General features: G+C 41.6%; 1 protein-coding gene across 2 annotated transcripts in view; it reads left to right on the top strand.

The window, feature by feature from the left end:
• The first annotated feature begins 1,000 nt into the window (after window positions 1-1,000).
• The window catches only part of CCDC82 (coiled-coil domain containing 82), a 151,496-nt gene continuing 130,024 nt past the window's right edge, over window positions 1,001-22,472 (top strand). Inside the window, exon 1 of one of the 2 annotated variants that reach the window (XM_055283369.2) lies at window positions 1,001-1,019. The gene's annotated coding sequence lies outside the window, so the exon portion shown is untranslated. The remainder of the gene's footprint in view (window positions 1,020-22,472) is intronic. The other variant, XM_055283366.2, reaches the window with a different exon arrangement.

Below are 22,472 nucleotides of genomic sequence, written 5' to 3'. Positions count from 1 at the left end.
TGCCATTCTCCTGCCTCAGCCTCCCGAGAAGCTGGGACTACAGGCGCCCGCCACCATGCCCGGCTAATGTTTTTTGTATTTTTAGTAGAGACAGGGCTTCACTGTGTTAGCCAGGATGGTCTCCATCTCCTGACCTCGTGATCCTCCCGCTTAGGCCTCCCAAAGTGCTGGGATTACAGGCGTGAGCCACTGCGCCTGGCTGAATTTCCATTTTTCTTAACAAATATTAACAATCGTCCATTGTCTATCATTCATTTGTTCAACAAGTAAGAAGTGAGTGCTTACTGTTAGGTTTTGAAGGGAAGACGAGGGTTAAAGAAAGACACAGAGAGGGGGCAGCTAAAACAGCAACACGGGTATATTGCAGACACCTGCGGAAGTTGGGGGCTAACTTACGGCCAGACAGAGCTCACCGCCCCTTACAGGCTGGGGTACTTAATGGGTCTGAGCGGAAGAGATCTGGGCCGTATGGCTGGCTGCCCGGTAGGATATTGATAAGATGTTCCCATGATGAGGCAGTTCTGGCCCTTGTTCCTCCAGAACATGGTGTTTCTTTGCACTTTCTCCCAACAGAATATGATAGGGATGTTTCTTTAGTTGAGCCTTTGCCTGGTAGTATATGATAAGAATGTTTCTTCAGTTGGGCCTTTGTCTGCTTTGTGGTCAGGTGGGTAGGCAAGATGTTTCTCACGGCCTGAACCTTGGTGAAATGTTTCATGTTGGCCAAGGTCTGCAAAATAGCAGAGGGGGGCGCTTACAAAATGTTACAGTTTGGACTAACATTGCCTCCTACTTTACTATAAAAGAAAGATGGGAGTTGTTAATTATCTGGCTGCTTCCTGCTGAATAGGGGCACTGTAGTCAGGGTTTGGGTTTTGAAGCAGTTTGTGTCATCTTCAGAGCTGTTTTCCTGGATGCGCTAATGCCGGACTTGGTGAAGAAGGATGGTATGAATGTGTTTCTAGGTGGCTGCCTGGACAAGGGAGTTCAGCCTTTGGGAGATTAAGCAGGATATAAAGGTGAGCACATGGGGCAATTGTTAGTATTATGAGGGAAGAAAACTAAGGGCTCTAAGAAAGGGGTTACCAAGGCATCCACTTTAGAAAGAATGACCCCTGCCACCAACAGTTAGTAAGTTGATGGATTTCTGCAGCCCTGTCATGGAGCCTTAGGGCCGTATCATGAATAATGCTGGATTCATTAACATAAAAACAGCATTGGTTTTGGAAGTATACACGTGTGTCCCCCTTCTCAGTGATTAACAGGTCTAGAGCCCTTTGGTTTTGAAGGATGACTCCCTCAAAGGAGTCTATCTGCCTTTGGAGGCTTGTAATGGAAGTATGCATGTCCTCTAGGGTATTATAGAGAACTGTCGAGATTTTGTTATATAGGGCAGTTGAGGGTGATATCCCTGCTATTCCAGTGCCAAGTGCAGCAGAGATGCTTAATCCTGTTACCACAGGAATGAGATGTAGAGTCTGCTTAGTGCGTGTAGAGGAAGATGAGACAGAAGCTGCTAAAGGAACCTGGATGGTCTGGTTGTTTGGTAGGATGTTAATGTTTGGGGGCTGAAATACTAGGGTGCCTGTTCTTGACTAATTGGCCAGTAGGCAGAGATAAGAATTTATTTCACACAGAAAAGACTTGGGGTTGACAGGCAAAAGTTGTAAGTGAAGGTAGTGAGCCATGAAAAGGAGGGGTTGAATCCTGAATAAACTTTTTGTTCCAACTTTTTGTTTTCCAAGTTGAATAGTTGGTAGCAAGGGTAGTCCCTGTGAGGACCTGATAGGGAATATTAGTGGGGGAGGACATGAAGGCTATTTAGTTTTGGAGAGAGAGAAAGAGACGAGTTTTGGTAACTAATAGCCATTGTGGTTCAGACAGGGCAGAAGGATAAAAGTTGCAGTTGAGGGAATCATGTGCATTTTTTTTTCCAGGAAGCACCCTTGAGTTTGATACATGGACAGCTGCACCGGCAGAGAGGGGCAGGATTGGTAGGAGGTGTTTTATGAAATCCAGCTTGTAACGTGTTTCGTTTAGAGGCCATGAAGTAAAGGAGGGCGACATCACAGTGTGTGACAGTGTGGGTTTATTTGACGGATGGGGGAGAGGTGTTTAGCTGAGCAAGATTATAAACAGGTTTTGGGAATGGATTGGCTGAGTAGGTGAGATGCAGGTTTATTTTGGACCAGGTTTATGTGGTTAGGTTAACAGGAAGGGCTGTGATTTGCTAGATTTATGTGGACAAATAAATTTAACAGTTGGAAGAAAGAGGGAAGTGTAACTGATTAAAAGATAATGTGTGAGGTTGACAAAGGGGCCCCAACTGCCAAAGGTTGGGGGTGGGGACTTTAGAGTACCCAACAGACAAAGAAGACAAAAAGAAAAAATAAAAACAAAAATGGAGATTTGAGTAGGAGAGATATCCTGGAAGGTGTCCTGCAGCCATAGCTCCTGGATTAATGTGAGGAACTGGAGTGGTCTATCCAGGGACATGGGAGGGAATACTGGGAAAGATTTGAAGCAAAGTATGAGATAAAAGATTTGAAATTGGAGGCAGAGAATCTCATGGACCAGGGCCTTCTGGATCGGCAACTTTTGGAATTTTTGTAAGTGCAGCAAGTCAGTCCTGTGAGGGAGGAAGAATAATTTGGGGATGAGGAAATTTCTGGAAGTGGAATTGGTGGTCTTTTTAGTTTGGAATGGTGTATCCAGTATGGATAGGATGTTAGCTTTGCCGCCATGAGAGTAGTTAGGATTACCTGGTGAGGACCCATCCACTTTGGTTGGAGAGAGGAGGAGGAGGAGTCTGCGATTCAGACCCGGTCCCCTGGTTGTAGGGACAGGGAGGAGTGTCTGGAGGATGGGCTTTCAGGCTGGGGCAAGTAAGCATTTGCACACTCTCTTATTAGATGTTGAGTAAGATGTAATGCCAGCCAAGTATCCCATATAGAAGGGGGAGGAGATGAAGGAAGTTTCTGGAGGATAAAGGGGCATCTGTGCATGAGTTCAAATGGGCTTAGGCTGAGGGACTTGTGGGAATTCCTGAATGGTGCCAGCCTAAGTGAGATTTGTTCCTCTTGGGTATATATAGGGTGTATGTTGGGAAAAATGGGCAATAATGATTTTTTAAGGGCTGCCTGCTGGGCTGCCGAACTTGCTAAAATCTTTCCCTTGTTTATGGCATTTGTAGCCTTTTAGTGTCCTTTACAATGGATAATGACAGCCTGTGGTGGTAGTTTAGCTGCCTCCAGCAGCTTGTATATTAGTTTGCCATTTCCTATGGGGGTTCTTTTTGTAGCTAGAAAAACCCTTTCCAGCTAGCTTAAGGCGTGAGAGTGTAGGATGTGGTATGCATATTTGGAATTCATGTAAATGTTAATTCTCTTTCCCTTTGCTAGGGTGAGGGCCCTGGTTAGAAAAACTAGCTTCACCTGTTGAGGCGTAGTATGAGGTGGGAGAGCATTGGATTTTAGGAGTTTGTTTTTGGAAATGATGGTGTAGCCAGCTGCTGGACATGGCTCCCTAAAAGAGTTTCTGTTAATGAACCATGTAGGGGTTCCCTGCAAAGGGGCTTCCAAAATGTGTTGGAAGTGGGAAGAGAGGGAGTCTAAGAGGTCCAGGCAGGAGCGAGAGAGCTCAGAGTTAGAGGTGTTTACAGAGAGAAGGGTGGCCAGGTTGAGAGCTTTACATTTCTGGAAACTGATTTAGAGAGTTTCCTATGAATAAGGCATGTACCTGCTGTAAGTAGGATGGTGAGAGGGATAGAAGAGAATGATGGCTTATGAGGTTCTATAGGTTATGGGAAGATGCATTACACATAGTAATGTGTTGTTAGAAAGTGAGTTTCTGTGCCTCTGAGGCCAACAATGTGGCCACACCTAAGATTTTTAGGCACAGTGGCCAGCCTTGAATGAGAGTCTCGTTGTTTTGAGAGGTATGTAACAGCTTGTGGGGCATTGCCATATGTTTGGTAGTCCATAAGCAAGGCCTTGGTCAGAATGTACATACAGAGTAAAGGGCTTGGTGGGGTTGGGCAGTCCCAGTGCTGGGGCCATTAAAAGGGCATTTTTTTAGTTTTTTAAAGTGGGAGTTGATGGGGCAAGCTTGGTTCAGGGATTTTAGGATGGGCCCATGTGAGGCCATGTAGAATGGCTTGGCCAGCAAGCCGAACTTGGGAATCTATAGCTGGAAGTATCCCACAAGACCCAAGAAGGAGAGGAGGTCCTCCTTTGTGTGGGGAAGAGGAATGTCCCAATTTAGCTCATTCCATTGGGTTGAGAAGGCCTGAGAATTAGGCGATAGAGCAAGCCCAATGTAAGTGACCTGGGTTTGGGCTACCCGAGCCTTTGTGGGTGAGACCCGATATCCTTGACTATGGAGGAAATTTAAAAGCTGAGTGGTGTGTTTGAAGGACAGGTTAAGGGAGGGGCTACAGAGAAGGAGGTTATTGACGCATTAGAGGAGGGCACTAGGAATAAGGCAAAGTTCAGCTAGATTCTTGGTGAGGGCCTGTCTGAATAGGTGGGGACTATCCTGGAACCCCTGTGGGAGTATGATCCATGTTAGTTGGGAGGATGTGTTTTAGGACTTGACCAAGTGAAAGCAAAAAGACTTTGGGAAGCAAAATTCAAGGGAATAGTGAAAAAGGCATCCTTTAGATCCAATACAGAGAAGTGTGGGGTAGATGAGGGAATATGGGAGAGTAGAGTATATGACTGGGGACCACCAGATAGATAAGCCTGGTTAACAACTCGGAGATCCTGGACCAAGAGGTAAGACCCATCTGTCTTATTGACAGCTAGGATAGGGGTGTTGTGGGGAGAGTTGACAGGCTTGAGAATTCAAGCTTATTAAAATTTACAGATAGTAGGTTTGAGGTCCCTAAGGCCAGCTGGGTTAAGGGTATTTTGAGACTGATGAAGGAAAATGGAGGGGTTTTGGAGGGGTTTTGGACAGTTATTATGACTGGGATGTGATGTGTGGCTATTGTGGGTTTAGGAACGCTTTGAACTTCTGGATTAACAAAAGTTAACAGGGTGGATAATGAGGATGAGGGGAAGGAGAGGGAAGCATCTGGGTAGCAGAGTAAAATAAAAGGGACGGAATTGCAGGAGGCAAATTGTATGGAGACCTGGGATTTACTTTGTATGTCCCACCCCAAGATAGGGGTAGGACACTGAGGGATAATCAGGAATGGGTGGGTGAAGGGGGTGTTGAATAGGTTGCATAATAGAGAACCAGTCTATTTGTGCCTAGAGGGGATTCCATTGACTCCCACAAATAGAGATAGAAGAACTGAGGAAGGGTCCAGAATATTCTGGTAAAACTGAGTAACTAGCCCCATATTTAATAGGAAAAACATAAGCTTACCAGAGACTGACAGTGTTACCCTGGGTTCCAAGGTGGTGATGGCAGTGGGGTTGGTGGATTCTGGGCCCCATCAGTCTTCAGTTAGAGGTGAAGGTAGATTCTGCCCTTAGTGGTACTAGGGCTTAAGGTGGTATATTTAATCATGGCCTCTGAAAGGCAGGAGAGGAAAAGAGCAGGGGCAGCTTTGTTCATGCCAGCTAGGAGGCATGATATTATATGGCCCTGTTTCTGTCTGTCTGTGGAAGTTGCCTGATAATCCCAATTGGAATTAGTTCTGGGGACAGCTAGGGTCCCTATTGGGTTATGGGCAGCATCTTATTGGTGGAGGGTGTTTGCATGGGCCTGGGCAGCTGTGCAGATGCATTCCCTGTGCTCCGGGGTGACGGTGGAGGACAGCATGACATGTCATGACAGGTAAGGTCATAAGATTGAGTCATATTTAGAAATTCCTTGCAGGAGGTGGAATTTGTGGGAAAAAAGCCGAGCTTCTTTTCAAGCTGGGAGAGGCTGGCTAGGGAGAAGGAAACATGATCTCGGATTGTGCCTTAGGCCCCCACGACCTCCCACAAGGGGAGCACTTTGGAGGACCTTTGGGCACGTGCCTGGTTTTTGGCAAAAGGGGGTTGAGTGTGAGACCTGGTATGCAGTGGAGAAGGAGGGAGTGGAGGAGCCACAGCTGAACGAGAAGGAGGAGGGGATGGTGGTGGGAGGGGTACAGAGGGAGAGGGTTTGTTAGCCAGGTTGAAATTAGAGAAGGAAGCCTTGTCTGGAGGAGAAGGTGCTTTTGCAGGATATTTGTTGAGGAGGAGGATTTGAAAAGGTGAACAGGGTTGGCAGGGAGACAACCACAAATGGAGATAAGCAAAGCACCTCAGATCATTTACCATTGCACAAGAGGAAGTTTTTTACATTATGTTGCATTTGGAAATCGAATGTTTTGTTTTTTGGCCATTGATTATTATTGTCCAGTTTACATTGAAGCTAGGCCACATTACAGAGGAAGGTACAGAGGCAAGTAAGGTGCTGAGTTTTAATAAAGTCCACCAAGCCCTGGGCTCGTAGGTCCTGCATGAGACATACGAGAGGAGTGAATAAGGCACTGGGTTTTAATGGAGTTCGCCAAGCCCTGGGCTTGGAGGTTCCAGATGAGGCATCCAGAGTGGTGTCTCGAGGAGGTTTTAAAGAGCCTTGCCCCACACTGGTGGCCAGAAGGGTGAGAAACTTAGAGGAGGGGAGTGAGTACCCCAATTCCTCCTGTTAGAAGAGAAGTGGCAGAACCAGAGCATCCCTGCAGCTCTTCACATTTCCCTGGAGACTGGAGTGGCCGGAGCGGCGAACATTGTGAGGGCGTCCCCTGAGAAGGCAGGCCATGGTCACCTGATGACCAGAGAGACCTCTCACCCAGCGCTGGGATTTTCTGTCAACTGGAAGGAATATGTGAGTAATCAGGACAGGAGGAGAAGGAAGACTCGCCCACTAATTGGAGACAGTTTGGGTTGTGATGTCCACCAATGGGGGTGATCCTTGTTGGAGCTGCCCAGAAAGGGGAAGGAAGGAAGGAAAAAGAAGATGGAGTGTTTGATCAGGATCTGGAGGTTAGCCCAGGACCGGAGAAGAAGAGAGAACAAGGGAATGGGGCTGGGAACAGGGAGTCCCCTCAGGACCTGGAGGCAGGCCCGTGGCCAGTTTTTGCTGCTTGCTGCTCTCCAGGCAGCAAGAGAAGACTTACGCATTAGAACCCAATCCCCGTCCCTGGTTTTGGCACCAAAACGTTAGGTTTTAAAGGGAAGGCGAGGGTTAAAGAAAGATACACACAGGGCAGCTCAAACAGCAACACAAGCATATTGCAGACACCTATGGAAGTGGGAGACCAGCTTAATTCCAGAGCCCACCGCCACTTACAGGCTGGGGTACTTAAAGTTTGAGCAGGAGGGGTCTGGGCCATATGGCTTGCTGCTCAGCAGGATATTGATAAGATGTTCCCATGATGAGGCAGTTCTGGCCCTTTTTCTGGTGGAACATGGTGTTTCTTTGCACTTTCTCCCAACAGAATATGATAGGGATGTTCCTTTAGTTGGGCCTTTGACTTGTAGTCAGGTGTTAGGCAGGATGTTTCTCACAGCCAGAACCCCCGTGAATGTTTCACTTTGACCAAGGTCTGCAAAATAGTGGGTGGTTTACAAAATGGTGCAGTTTGGACTAACACTTATTATGTGCCAGGCACTGATCTAAGTCTTAAGAATACAGCGGAGAACAAGACAGAATGGGAGCCTGCTCTCATGAAACTGACATTCTAAGAGGGAGATAAATTCAAATCAAGTAAACATAAGCAGACAAGATGATTTTAAAAAGCGGTAAGCTTTATAAATCAAAGCAGACATGAAATGACTGACAAGTATTTTTCTAGATTAATTGGGTAATCAAGGAAACCCTCTGAATAGAGGACATTTGACCTGAGTCTTGATGTTCAGTAGCCAGACCATCCTGCTGGCTTGGGATAGGCTTCTCAAAAGAAACCCACCCAAATCTCACATTGAAATGTCATCTCCAATGCTGGAGGTGGGGCCTGGTGGGAGGTCATTGGATCATGGGGGCGGTTTCTCATGGTTTAACACTATCCTCCCTTGGTGCTGTTATCACGATAGTGAGCTCTTTTGACATCTGGTTATTTTTAAGTGTGTGGCACCTTCCCTATCTCTGCCTTCTTCCTGCTCCAGCCATGTGAATTGCCAGCTGCCCCTTCACCTTCTGCCATGATTTTAAGTTCCCTAAGGCCTCCCCAGAAGCTGATCAGATGCCAGGATCAGGCTTCCTGCACAGCCTGCAGAACCATGAGCCAATTATCGGAGGGTCCTATGCCCAAGGAGTCTCGCTGATTGCTAGCACAGCAGTCTGAGATCAAGCTGCAAGGCGGCAGCGAGGCTGGGGGAGGGGCGCCCGCCATTGCCCAGGCTTGCTTAGGTAAACAAAGCAGCCAGGAAGCTCGAACTGGGTGGAGCCCACCACAGCTCAAGGAGGCCTGCCTGCCTCTGTAGGCTCCACCTCTGGGGGCAGGGCACAGACAAACAAAACCTCAGCAGGAACCTCCTCAGAATTAAATGTCCCTGTCTGACTGACAGCTTTGAAGAGAGTAGTGGTTCTCCCAGCACGCAGCTGGAGATCTGAGAACGGACAGACTGCCTCCTAAAGTGGGTCCCTCACCCCTGAGCAGCCTAACTGGGAGGCAACCCCCCAGTAGGGACAGACTGACACCTCACTTGGCCGGGTACTCCTCTGAGACAAAATGTCCAGAGGAACTATTAGACAGCTGAATTTGTGGTCTCACGAAAATCCGCTGTTCTGCAGCCACCGCTGCTGACACTCAGCCAAACAGGGTCTGGAGTGGACCTCCAGTAAACTGCAACAGACCTGTAGCTAAGGGTCCTGTCTGGCAGAAGGAAAACTAACAAACAGAAAGGACATCCACACCAAAAACCCATCTGTACGTCACCATCATCAAAGACCAAAAGTAGATAAAACCACAAAGATGGGGAAAAAACAGAGCAGAAAAGCTGGAAACTCTAAAAAGCAGAGCACCTCTCCTCCTCCAAAGGAACGCAGTTCCTCACCAGCAACGGAACAAAGCTGGATGGAGGATGAATTTGACGAGTTGAGAGAAGAAGGCTTCAGACGATCAAACTACTCTGAGCTACGGGAGGAAATTCAAAACAATAGCAAAGAAGTTAAAAACTTTGAAAAAAAATTAGAAGAATGGATATCTAGAATAACCAATGGAGAGAAGGGCTTAAAGGAGCTGATGGAGCTGAAAGCCAAGTTTCGAGAACTACACGAAGATTGCAGAAGCCTCGGTAGCAGATGCGATCAACTGGAAGAAAGGGTATCGCTGATGGAAGATGAAATGAATGAAATGAAGAGAGAAGGGAAGTTTAGAGAAAAAAGAATAAAAAGAAATGAACAAAGCCTCCAAGAAATTTGGGACTATGTGAAAAGACCAAACCTACGTTTGATTGGTGTACCTGAAAATGACGGGGAGAATGGAACCAAGTTGGAAAACACTCTGCAAGATATTATCCAGGAGAACTTCCCCAATCTAGCAAGGCAGGCCAACATTCAGATTCAGGAAATACAGAGAACACCACAAAGATACTCCTTGAGAAGAGCAACTCCTAGACACATAATTGTCAGATTCACCAAAGTTGAAATGAAGGAAAAAATGTTAAGGGCAGCCAGAGAGAAAGGTCGGATTACCCACAAAGGGAAGCCCATCAGACTAACAGCTGATCTCTCGGCAGAAACTCTACAAGCCAGAAGATAGTGGGGGACGATATTCAACATTCTTAAAGAAAAGAATTTTCAACCCAGAATTTCATATCCCGCCAAACTAAGCTTCATAAGTGAAGGAGAAATAAAATACTTTACAGACAAGCAAACGCTGAGTGATTTTGTCACCACCAGGCCTGCCCTAAAAGAGCTCCCGAAGGAAGCACTAAACACGGAAAGGAACAACTGGTACCAGCCACTGCAAAAACATGCCAAATTGTAAAGACCATCAAGGCTAGGAAGAAACTGCATCAACTAACGAGCAAAATAACCAACTAACATCATAATGACAGGATCAGATTCACACATAACAATATTAACGTTAAATGTAAATGGGCTAAATGCTCCAATTAAAAGACACAGACTGGCAAACTGGATAAGGAGTCAGGACCCATCAGTGTGCTGTATTCAGGAAACCCATCTCATGTGCAGAGACACACATAGACTCAAAATAAAGGGATGGCAGAAGATCTATCAAGCAAATGGAAAACAAAAAAAGGCAGGGGTTGCAATCCTAGTCTCTGATAAAATAGACTTTAAACCAGCAAAGATCAAAAAAGACAAAGAAGGCCATTACATAATGGTAAAGGGATCGATTCAACAAGAAGAGCTAACTATCCTAAATATATATGCACCCAACACAGGAGCACCCAGATTCATAAAGCAAGTCCTGAGTGACCTACAAAGGGACTTAAACTCCCACACAATAATAATGGGAGATTTTAACACCCCACTGTCAACATTAGACAGATCAACGAGACAGAAAGTTAACAAGGATATCCAGGAACTGAACTCAGCTCTACACAAAGTGGACCTAATAGACATCTACAGAACTCTCCACCCCAAATCAACACAATATACATTTTTTTCAGCACCACACCACACCTATTCCAAAATTGACCACATAGTTGGAAGTAAAGCTCTCCTCAGCAAATGTAAAAGAACAGAAATTATAACAAACTGTCTCTCAGACCACAGTGCAATCAAACTAGAACTCAGGATTAAGAAACTCACTCAAAACCGCTCAACTACATGGAAACTGAACAACCTGCTCCTGAATGACTATTGGGTACATAATGAAATGAAGGCAGAAATAAAGATGTTCTTTGAAACCAATGGGAACAAAGACACAACATACCAGAATCTCTGGGACACGTTCAAAGCAGTGTGTAGAGGGAAATTTATAGCACTAAATGCCCACAAGAGAAAGCAGGAAAGATCCAAAATTGACACCCTAACATCACAATTAAAAGAACTAGACAAGCAAGAGCAAACACCTTCAAAAGCTAGCAGAAGGCTAGAAATAACTAAAATCAGAGCAGAACTGAAGGAAATAGAGACACAAAATCCCTTCAAAAAATTAATGAATCCAGGAGCTGGTTTTTTGAAAAGATCAACAAAATTGATAGACCGCTAGCAAGACTAATAAAGAAGAAAAGAGAGAAGAATCAAATAGACGCAATAAAAAATGAAAAAGGGGATATCACCACCGGTCCCACAGAAATACAATCTACCATCAGAGAATACTACAAACACCTCTACGCAAATAAACTAGAAAATCTAGAAGAAATGGATAAATTCCTCGACAAATACACCCTCCCAAGACTAAATCAGGAAGAAGTTGAATCTCTGAATAGACCAATAACAGGCTCTGAAATTGTGGCAATAATCAATAGCTTACCAACCAACAAGAGTCTAGGACCTGTTGGATTCACAGCCGAATTCTACCAGAGGCACAAGGAGGAACTGGTACCATTCCTTCTGAAACTATTCCAATCGATAGAAAAAGAGGGAATCCTCCCTAACACATTTTATGAAGGCAGCATCGTCCTGATACCAAAGCCTGGCAGAGACATAACCAAAAAAGAGAATTTCAGACCAATATCCTTGATGAACATTGATGCAAAAATCCTCAATAAAATACTGGCAAACCAAATCCAGCAGCACATCAAAAAGCTTATCCACCATGATCAAGTGGGCTTCATCCCTGGGATGCAAGGCTGGTTCAACATATGCAAATCAATAAATGTAATCCAGCATATAAACAGAACCAAAGACAAAAACCACATGATTATCTCAATAGATGCAGAAAAGGCCTTTGACAAAATTCAACAACCCTTCATGCTAAAAACTCTCAATAAATTAGGTATTGATGGGACGTATCTCAAAATAATAAGAGCTATCTACGACAAACGCACAGCCAATATCATACTGAATGGGCAGAAACTGGAAGCATTCCCTCTGAAAACTGGCACAAGACAGGGATGCCCTCTCTCACCACTCCTATTCAACATAGTGCTGGAAGTTCTGGCCAGAGCAATCAGGCAGGAGAAGGAAATAAAGGGTATTCAATTAGGAAAAGAGGAAGTCAAATTGTCCCTGTTTGCAGATGACATGATTGTATATCTAGAAAATCCCATCGTCTCAGCCCAAAATCTCCTTAAGCTGATTAGCAACTTCAGCAAAGTCTCAGGATACAAAATCAATGTACAAAAATCACAAGCATTCTTGTACACCAATCACAAACAGAGAGCCAAATCATGAGTGAATTCCCATTCACAATTGCTTCAAAGAGAATAAAATACCTAGGAATCCAACTTACAAGGGATGTAAAGGACCTCTTCAAGGAGAACTACAAACCACTGCTCAATGAAATAAAAGAGGATACAAACAAATGGAAGAACATTCCATGCTCATGGGTAGGAAGAATCAATATCATGAAAATGGCCATACTGCCCAAGGTAATTTATAGATTCAATGTCATCCCCATCAAGCTACCAATGACTTTCTTCACAGAATTGGAAAAAACTACTTTAAACTTCATATGGAACCAAAAAAGAGCGTGCATCACCAAGTCAATCCTAAGCCAAAAGAACAAAGCTGGAGGCATCACCCTACCTGACTTCAAACTATACTACCAGGCTACAGTAACCAAAACAGCATGGTACTGGTACCACAACAGAGACATAGATCAATGGAACAGAACAGAGCCCTCAGAAATGATGCCGCATAGCTACAACTATCTGATCTTTGACAAACCTGACAAAAACAAGAAATGGGGAAAGGATTCCCTATTTAATAAATGGTGCTGGGAAAACTGGCTAGCCATAGGTAGAAAGCTGAAAATGGATCCCCTCCTTACACCTTATACAAAAATTAATTCAAGATGGATTAAAGACTTAAATGTTAGACCTAAAACCATTAAAATCCTACAAGAAAACCTAGGCAATACCATTCAGGACATAGGCGTGGGCAAGGACTTCATGTCTAAAACACCAAAAGCAATGGCAACAAAAGCCAAAATTGACAAAAGGGATCTAATTAAACTAAAGAGCTTCTGCACAGCAAAAGAAACTACCATCAGAGTGAATAGGCAACCTACAGAATGGGAGAAAATTTTTGCAACCTACTCATCTGACAAAGGGCTAATATCCAGAATCTACAAAGAACTCAAACATATTTACAAGAAAAAAACAAACAACCCCATCAAAAAGTGGGCAAAGGACATGAACAGACACTTCTCAAAAGAAGACATTTATGCAGCCAAAAAACACATGAAGAAATGCTCATCATCACTGGCCATCAGAGAAATGCAAATCAAAACCACAATGAGATACCATCTCACACCAGTTAGAATGGCCATCATTAAAAAAATCAGGAAACAACAGGTGCTGGAGAGGATGTGGAGAAATAGGAACACTTTTACACTGTTGGTGGGACTGTAAACTAGTTCAACCATTGTGGAAGACAGTGTGGCGATTCCTCAAGGATCTAGAACTAGAAATACCATTTGACCCAGCCATCCCATTACTGGGTATATACCCAAAGGACTATAAATCATGCTGCTATAAAGACACATGCACAGGTATGTTTATTGCGGCACTATTCACAATAGCAAAGAGTTGGAACCAACCCAAATGTCCAACAACGATAGACTGGATTAAGAAAATGTGGCACATATACACCATGGAATACTATGCAGCCGTAAAAAAGGATGAGTTCATATCCTTTGTAGGGACATGGATGAAACTGGAAAACATCATTCTCAGTAAACTATCGCAAGGACAGAAAACCAAACACCGCATGTTCTCACTCATAGGTGGGAATTGAACAATGAGAACTCATGGACACAGGAAGGGGAACATCACACTCCAGGGACTGTTGTGGGGTTGGGGGAGGGGGGAGGGACAGCATTAGGAGATATACCTAATGCTAAATGACGAGTTAATGGGTGCAGGAAATCAACGTGGCACATGGATAGATATGTAACAAACCTGCACATTGTGCACATGTACCCTAAAACCTGAAGTATAATAAAAAAAAAAAAGAACCATGAGCCAATTAAACATCTTTTCTTTATAAATTACGCAGTCTCAGGTATTTCTTTATAGGAATGTGAGAATGGACTAATGCAAAGTGATATATGTGTGTGTGTATATATACATATATATATATATATATATCTCTTCATTGAAAATGAAAATGACAATAGACATAATACGTATAAACATAATAGCAGAAGCATTGGTGAAAAAGTCAATTTTTCATAAAAATGAAATTACAATGAATTATTATGAAAAGAAGAAATAAAGAAAAATGTGCCTCATTTGTCATTTTTAAATTATAATGACAATATAAACACTATCTCATCATTGTAGCAAATCTGAAAAAGGAAAAGAGAAATACATTTTTTTGAATCAAACCTAATCCCACCACTCAGGAACAACCACTGAGAATATTTTGATAGCCTTCCATTTAATTTTTTCAATTCTATTTTTACATAGCTGAATTAATATATATCATTTTAAAATTATATATATTTTAATATCTGATTTTTTCTCATTATAAAGGAAATTATGTTTGTTGCTGCAAAATTCTAAGCTTACATAAAATTGGATAAAAGGTAAAATAAAAGAAACTCAGGAACGCATCACTCAGAGCTTTCTATGACAGCAATTTTCTTATTTCCTTATGATATTTCATGAATGTGCATGTGTATGTGTTTACGTAGATGTTTGTGTTTGTGTTTAATCTACCAGATATTATATCATATATCCTAATTTTAGGCAGTTACTGTAGGAATATTCAAAAATATTTATTGGATCATGATATAAAGAAGAGCTTAGTAAAAAGAATAATTGCTTGGCAGGGAGCAGTGACTCACACCTGTAATCCCAGCACTTTGGGAGGCCAAGGCAGGTGGATCACTTGAGGTCAGGAGTTCAAGACCAGCCTGGCTGGTGAAAACCATTTCTACTAAAAATACAAAAAAATTAGCTGGGCATGGTGGTGGGTGCTTGTAATCCTAGCTATTTGGGAGGCTGAGGCAGGAGAATCACTTGAACCTGGGAGAAGGAGGCTGCAGTAAGCTGAGATCATGCCACTGCACTCCAGCTTGGTTGACAGACCAAGACTCCATCTCAAAAAAAAAATAAAAATAAAAATAATTGCTATTATTGTGTATTTTCTTAGTCTTTACTGATTAAAATCTTCTATATAAGATACAAAAAAATAAACAAGGAAAACACTATTCTAGTTGCTTGGCAAGTTGCACAAATTGTGCGGCTGTAGACATCTCTATTGTTATAGAGTTGTGATAGCCATTAGTGCTAACCGCCAAATATTTTCTGTTCTTTGCTTTTCAGGTACATGGTAGGTTCACACTCTTTCCTCTTTTCTTTTCTTTTTGTGGTCTTGCCACTAATTCTGGCCAATGAATTGTGAAGAGAAGTGGTACACATCATTTCTGAGGACAATTCATTTAGTTGCCAGTACCAAGCCCTCCAGGGTTCTCTTTCCCTCTCCATGAGGCTGGAACATCTGCTATGTTCCAGGTGATGGCTGCTCTAACAGCCTGGGTCCTGTGGTACTGACATGTGGAGCATAGGCCCTAGACATCCTATGATGGGCATGGTAGTATGTGTGAGAAATAAACCTTTCTTGTTTTAAGGCACTGAGATTTTGGCTTTGTTTGCTACTGTGGCATAACATAGTCTATACTAACTAATACAGAAATTGGTACTGAGAAGTGAGGAGTTGCCATTAAAAAAATCCAAAATATGTGGCTTTGGCTTTGGGCTAGACAGCCTGTTGTGAGAAACACTGGAATGGTGATGCTCCATATTAAGCAATGGCAATGCTTTTGATAAAAATAATCACCTGTATTCAGTGGTGTGCTAGAGCTGGTTTATACCCAAGACAGCTAATTGTGAGTATCTCTTCCCAACTCCAAGTTTTATGATGTCATGTTGGTAACTTGGATCTGTCATAGTAGAAGAATTAATACCACTGAAATTGGGAGCACCACAAATCATGGAGTTTTTGCTTTTGTATTTTCCTGGAGAGCTGGCTATTAAACATTTACCGACACACACTGACTGCAATAATTTATAAAGCAGATCCTGCACCTGATGAACTTGTATTTCTGAGGGACAAATTGGAACACTAGCAATGTGTCCCAGCTGCTGTTTGTTGCACTTTGCAAAGTATTAAAAGGAAAAGATGGGCTCGGAATAGAACTGGTTCAGCTGTGAGCAGGAATAACAGAGAATAGAGAGAAACCACAAATTTAGGGACCCACAGAGTTGGAAAAGGCAAGTGTTTCTCAGTCCTGAAGAGGAAAAAATAAAATGGAGACACATTCTGAGAAACAATGCTTAGATAAAACTCAGTCTAAAAGCACAAAAACAAGGATGTGCCTTTACACTTATTGTTAAAAGTCTCTAGATAAATTAAGATGAAACCCAACAAATTCCTTCAATTGTTCAAAATTGCTCAAGAAAAAAAAGAAAAAAGCCTGAAGTCTGTCACTCCCTCCAAGTCCAAAATATATATGTACATATGTATATACTCACATACTGTGAGTATTTCTACTGACAAATAGACTGACTAGAATCAAATAAGTAAGAAGCCTGCTAAATTTTTCAAACACTTATAATCCCAAATAAATTAGAAGTCTGTGGAGGAGGAGGCAAAGAAGGAAAAGGAGGAGGAGGAGAAGGATGGGGAGAAGAAAATAGTGACTCTTCAAGATTTAAAATGACTTTTGGATTTCTAACTTCCTATGCAAAAGAAAACAACCAATAAGCAGCTTAAACAAAGGGAAAGCATATTCCCTAATCCCCATTCTAGATATAGTCAAAGAGAATAATTGGAAAGGAAGAACATCAAAGAGAGTAGAACTAAGCCACAGAGAACAGTGGACTGGGGAGCTTCTCCTAGCAGAATCAGAACTGAGAAAAAGAATATTTGTTATCCTCAGAATAGCAGGCCCTTGAAAATTATCCCTAGTAGAATTTACAAATTGCTATGAATCAGCAACTACTGTGAATCTTCCTTACTTTCCACTTCCAAACAAGAATGTTTACTTTATTTATCCTGCTCAATCATTGTATATTAGGTTGGGAGAAACAGATTAATTATTCTTTTTAGTTCATAGATCTATGGATAGCAGGAGCCACATCTGGACCTAATAAAGAAGTCATTGTGGCTCTGATTTCACCTCTGCAATTTAGAAACCACCATGAATTATCAAAGATCCTAGACTGATTTGATGTTACAAATGGATAAAACTTTTATATTTTCTCCAATGGGAAGACAGAGAGTATATGTTGCTTGCAAGAAAGAATAAAGCAAATATTTGGAACCAAATAGGTAGATTGTGATTGTCTTGAGTGAATTCACTGTAGATTTCTAGTTTCCCACTGTCCACTCACAAGTAGAATTATATGCCTGGCTTTCACCTGTTTGGATTAGGCTATAAAACTCGATCTGGCAAATAAGTTGTAAATAAAAATAACACGAATTACTTCTGGGCCAGAACACTTAAGTGCCTAGACATGACCATCCAAAGGTCATTTTTCCCTCTTCCAGGATGACTGGCAATGTCCCACTAGTGACTGTTTTGCCAGCCTAGATCCTGAAACAGGATATTTCCTTGCAAAGTCCCCCTTGCCCACCCAAGATGGACGTGTGATATGAGTGAGAAATAAAACTCTATAATTTTAACCTACTGAAAATTAAGGATTATTTTTGACTGTAAGCATAAATTAACGTGTCCTTACTGATATATTTTGAATTAAATTCTCCTCCCATAGTATCCTAAATTTGTAAAACCTCTAGCTATTTTAACAAATGTTTTATTAGATTTTCATCCAAAAATTTCACCTAAATTGTGTTACAACAGATAAAGCTAAAAAAAAAAAAATACATTTCCTAGTGTTATAAAACATGAGGAGGTAGAAGAGGATCTCTTGAGGGAAATACAGGAGAATCAAGCTTTGCCCATGAAGATGATATTAAGATGTGTCCTTGCAATCCTTCCTTAGATCAACCATCTCAACTGTTCTCTTCTTGTGACTACTCCTATGTCAAGAACTATATATTGGCCAGGCGCGGTGGCTCACGCTTGTAATCCCAGCACTTTGGGAGGCCGAGGAGGGTGGATCATGAGGTCAGGAGATCAAGACGACGGTGAAACCCCGTCTCTACTAAAAATACAAAAAAATTAGCCGGGCGTGGTGGCGGGTGCCTGTAGTCCCAGCTACTTGGAGAGGCTGAGGCAGGAGAATGGCGTGAACCCGAGAGGCGGAGCTTGCAGTGAGCCGAGATTGTGCCACTGCACTCCAGGCTGGGCGACAGAGCAAGACTCTGTCTCAAAAAAAAAAAAAAAGAAAAAAAAACTATACATTAAAGAACAAGAATTTTTAAGTTATTCTTTTGTTACCTAAAGTAGATCATTTTCAAAACTATGTTCTTTCTAAATTTTCTTTCCTTTCCCTTGCTATGTCTTATTTACATATAAATGATATGGATTATTTCTTTCTTGTCTTACTCAAGTAAGAAGAAAGAACTGATAATAGAAAACGTGTATAGATGTCACTGGATTAGTTCACTGTTAATTTTTGTGTTCTTTGGTCAACCTGTCTTCTTAAATATTAATACTGAACATAATATATTTCTAAATATATTCAATTCCCAGGATGTAGCATGCTTTCATCCATACTGCCACTGGTTTTAATGAACAGAAGATGGAATTTCAGATTATGAAACAATATGATGTTCTAATTATGAAATTCATGAAAAAGAACTGTAATCTTCAGAAGGCATTGTTTTCAATCAATTCCTATCCTAAATGCAATCTATTATTTGTGAAAACTATACTTCCCAGAATATAAGAGATCATTGTTAGTTTCTTCCACATTCTGCCCTGTTATCTTCATAAAGTTGCAGTCCTTTTTAAAAATATAGTAAAATGGTGCATGGGAATACAGAATTATGGGTGAATCAGATAAATGACAATTTCAAACAGAATATCTTTATAATAGAGGAGCCAGTGCCTAGTTTTCTGGTAGTCACTGGTCCAGTTTCTCTGTCCAGGGGCACATTTCAGAGTGGAAAACAAGTAGCTTCTAACATTCTTCAGATAGAAGGGGCTGCTCTGTTTCATGAAGCAAAGCATGTGGCAGACAAAATTATTTTCTTAATCTAGTTTTATGACAGACACTGTTGTTTGTTGACATAGTAGCCATATTCACATTCTTCATTTCCAAAAGAACCATGACTCTGTGTGTGTGTGTGTGTGTGTGTATGTGTGTGTGTCTGTGTACACATATGTGATAAGGTGCCTATCCCTAGACTAATTATTGATCATAAAAATTCTATTTATCTTAGAAAGTGATGGACCCACTTCTTTTTTTTTATACCTTAAGTTCTGGGGTACATGCCCAGAATGTGTAGTTTTGTTACATAGGTATATATGTGCCATGATGGTTTGCTGCACGTATTTCTCCTAATGCTATCCTTCCCCTAGCCCTCCACCCCCCTACAGGCCCCAGTATGTGATGTTTCCCTCCCTATGTCCATGTGTTCTCATTGTTCAACTCGCACTTATGAGTGAGAACATGCAGTGTTTGGTTTTCTATGTGATAGTTTGCTGAGAATGATGGTTTCCAGTTTCCTCCATGTCCCTGCAAAGGACATGAACTCATCCTTTTTTATGGCTTCATAGTATTCCGTGGTGTATATGTTCCACATTTTCTTAATCCAGTCTATCACTGATGGACATTTGGGTTGGTTCCAAGTCTTTGCTATTGTGAATAGTGCTGCAATAAACATACATGTGCCTGTGTCTTTATAGTAGCATGGTTTATAATCCTTTGGGTATATACCCAGTAACGGGATGGCTGGGTCAAATGGTATTTCTAGTTCTAGATCCTTGAGGAATCACCACACTGTCTTCCACAATGGATGAACTAGTTTACAGTCCCACCAACAGTGTAAAAGCATTCCTGTTTCTCCACATCCTCTCCAGCAACTGTAGTTTCCTGACTTTTTAATGATCGCCATTCTAACTGGCATGAGATGGTATCTCATTGTGGTTTTAATTTGCATTTCTCTGATGACCAGTGATGATGAGCATTTTTTCATGTGTCTGTTGGCTGCAAAAAAGTCTTCTTTTGAGAAGTGTCTGTTCATATCCTTTGCCCAATTTTTGACGGGGTTGTTTGATTTTTTTTCTTGTAAATTTGTTTAAGTTCTTTGTAGATTCTGGATATTAGCCCTTTGTCAGATGGGTAGATTGCAAAAATTTTCTCCCATTCTGTAGGCTGCCTGTTCACTCTGATGATAGTTTCTTTTGCTGTGCAGAAGCTCTTTAGTTTAATTAGATCCCATTTGTCAATTTTGGCTTTTGTTGCCATTGCTGTTGGTGTTTAAGACATGAAGTCTTTGCCCATTCCTATGTCCTGAATGGTATTGTCCAGGTTTTCTTCTAGGATTTTTATGGTTTTAGGTCTGAAGTTTAAGTCTTTAATCCATCTTGAGTTGATTTTTGTATAAGGTGTAAGAAAGGGGTCCAGTTTCAGCTTTCTGCATATGGCTAGCCTATTTTCCCAACACCATCTATTAAATAGGGAATCTTTTCCCCATTGCTTGTTTATGTCAGGTTTGTCAAAGATCAGATGGCTGTAGATGTGTGGTATTATTTCTGAGGCCTCTGTTCTGTTCCATTGGTCTATATATCTGTTTTGGTACCAGTACCATGCTATTTTGGTTACTGTAGCCTTGTAGTGTAGTTTGAAGTCAGGTAGCATGATGCCTCCAGCTTTGTTCTTTTTGCTTAGGATTGTCTTGGCTATGCAGGCTTTTTCCTTCCATATGAAGTTTAAAATAGATTTTTCCAATTCTGTGAAGAAATTCAATGGTAGCTTGATGGGGATAATATTGAATCTACAAATTACTTTGGGCAGTATGGCCATTTTCATGATATTGATTCTTCCTATCCATGAGCATGGAATGTTTTTCCGTTTGTTTGTGTCCTCTCTTATTTCCTTGAGCAGTGGTTTGTAGTTCTCCTTGAAGAGGTCCTTCACATCCCTTGTAAGTTGGATTCCTAGGTATTTTATTCTCTTTGTACCAGTTGTGAATGGGAGTTCACTCATGATTTGGCTCTCTGTTTGTCTGTTATTGGTGTATAGGAATGCTTGTGATTTTTGCACATTGATTTTGTATCCTGAGACTTTGCTGAAGTTGCTTATCAGCTTAAGGAGATTTGGGGCTGAGACAATGGGGTTTCCTAAATATACAATCATGTCATCTGCAAACACAGATAATTTGACTTCCTTTCTTCCTATTTGAATACCTGTTATTTCTTTCTCTTGCCTGATTGCCCTGGCCAGAATGTCCAATACTATGTTGAATAGGAGTGGTGAGAGAGAGCATCCTTGTCTTGTGCCAGTTTTCAAAGGGAATGCTTCCAGTTTTTGCCCATTCAGTATGATATTGACTGTGGGCTCATCATATATAGCTCATATTATTTTGAGATATGTTCCATTAATACCTAGGTTATTGAGAGTTTTTAGCATGAAGGGGTGTTGAATTTTGTCAAAGGCCTTTTCTGCATTTATTGAGATAATCATGTGGTTTTGGTCATTGGTTCTGTTTATGTGATGGATTACGTTTATTGATTCGCATATGCTGAACCAGCCTTGCATCCCAGGGATGAATGACGCTGACTTGATTGTGGTGGATAAGCTTTTTGATGTGCTGCTGGATTCAGTTTGCCAGTATTTTATTGCAGATTTTCACACTGATGTCCATCAGGGATATTGGCCTGAAATTTTTTTTATTGTATCTCTACCAGGTTTTGGTATCAGGATCATGCAGGCTTCATAAAATGAGTTAGGGAGGATTCTCTCTTTTTCTATTGTTTGGAATAGTTTCAGAAGGAATGGTACCAGCTCCTCTTTGTACCTCTGGTAGAATTCAGCTGTGAATCTGTCTGGTCCCGGACTTTTTTTGGTTGGTAGGCTGTTAATCACAGCCTCAATTTCAGAACTTCTTATTGGTCTATTCAGGGATTCAACTTCTTCCTGGTTTAGACTTGGGATGGTGTATGTGTCCAGAAATTTATCCATTTCTTCTAGATTTTCTAATTTATTTCCATAGAGGTGTTTATAGTATTCTCTGAAGGTAGCTTGTATTTCTGTGGGATCAGTGGTGATATTCCATATATCAGTTTTTAGTGTGTCTATTTGATTCTTCTCTCTTTTCTTCTTTACTAGTCTGGCTAGTGGTCTCTATATTTTGTTGAGCTTTTCAAAAAACCAGCTCCTGGATTCATTGATTTTTTGAAGGGTTTTTCATGTCTCTACCTCCTTCAGTTCTGCTCTGATCTTAGTTATTTCTTGTCTTCTGCCAGCTTTTGAACTTGTTTGCTCTTGCTTCTCTAGTTCTTTTAATTTTGATGTTAGGGTGTCAATTTTAGATCTTTCCTGTTT

The sequence above is a fragment of the Symphalangus syndactylus genome, chromosome 6 (assembly GCF_028878055.3).
Source record: "Symphalangus syndactylus isolate Jambi chromosome 6, NHGRI_mSymSyn1-v2.1_pri, whole genome shotgun sequence".
Lineage (NCBI taxonomy): Eukaryota > Metazoa > Chordata > Mammalia > Primates > Hylobatidae > Symphalangus > Symphalangus syndactylus.
The sequence above is the reverse complement of the archived record's forward strand: the minus strand, read 5'-3'. Positions and strand labels throughout refer to the sequence as shown.